The sequence below is a fragment of the Galeopterus variegatus genome, unplaced genomic scaffold (genome assembly GCF_000696425.1).
Source record: "Galeopterus variegatus unplaced genomic scaffold, G_variegatus-3.0.2 Scaffold1540, whole genome shotgun sequence".
Lineage (NCBI taxonomy): Eukaryota > Metazoa > Chordata > Mammalia > Dermoptera > Cynocephalidae > Galeopterus > Galeopterus variegatus.
Window position 1 is genome coordinate 362,681 of NW_007727651.1, and position 948 is coordinate 363,628.

Sequence of the window (948 nt, forward strand, 5' to 3'; positions counted from 1 at the left end):
CTCAGCCAGTGAGCGGCCGGTCTGTATGTGGGATCCGAACCCTCGGCGGGAGCACCGCCACGCTCCCAAGCGGCGCACTGTAGCAGTGCACCACCGTGCCGGCCCCAGACCCCATTCTTATTTCTCATCCGTTTCAAGGATTTTTGTCCCTCCCTTTGCTTTTAAGTAACACTGTAGAGGAGGAAGATGTTGTCTGAGTGCATCCCAAGGACCAGGGAGCCGGCCAGGGAGAAGGAGGAGGTTTAGCCTGTCTGGATGGCTCTTCCGTCCTTCACCCCAGCAAGGGCCAGACAGCCGGAGTGAGTCCTCTCAGTTCCTGGCTGGATTGGGCAAAGCACCCTCTCAGCCTTCTCTCCTGAGAGAGGCGAGGAGGAAGGAGAGTGGGCCAGGCAGGAACTGTACCCTCTGCAGTGACTTGGGCTGGCCCTGGGAATGAGGTGAGCCAGCACCTGTTCTGAGGTCACCTCCCTGGTCTGAGGGCCTCTGGCCAGCCCCTCTTCATCCCTGCAGACTCTGAGGCCTTGGGGACTGGGAGGGCCGGGGCCAGCAGCCTGGGGGGCTTCCTTGCATTTGAACAGGGTCTCACCTTTGCACAGGATCCCACTTGGTGCCAACTTCTTTCCTGCCTTTGGAGGCTGCTTGGGAAGGTGGGTGTGGACTCTGACAGCTAGCATGATTCTCATTCCACGACATTTTCCAGGAAAGATTAGGGTGGCCAACTTGTCTCCCTTTGCCCAGGACTTTCCCGGGTTTAGCACTGAAAATCTCACCTCCTAGGAAACTCCCCAGTCCCAGGCAAACCAGGTTGGTGGGTTGCCCTAGAAATAAGCAGTGGATGTGCCTGAAACTCAAGGGCAAGGACAGTGACTCATTTAGCCTTGTGAGAGGCAGCAATCCAGGCTTCCCCACTTCCTAGCTGTGAGACCTGGATCAGGAACTCACTTCTCT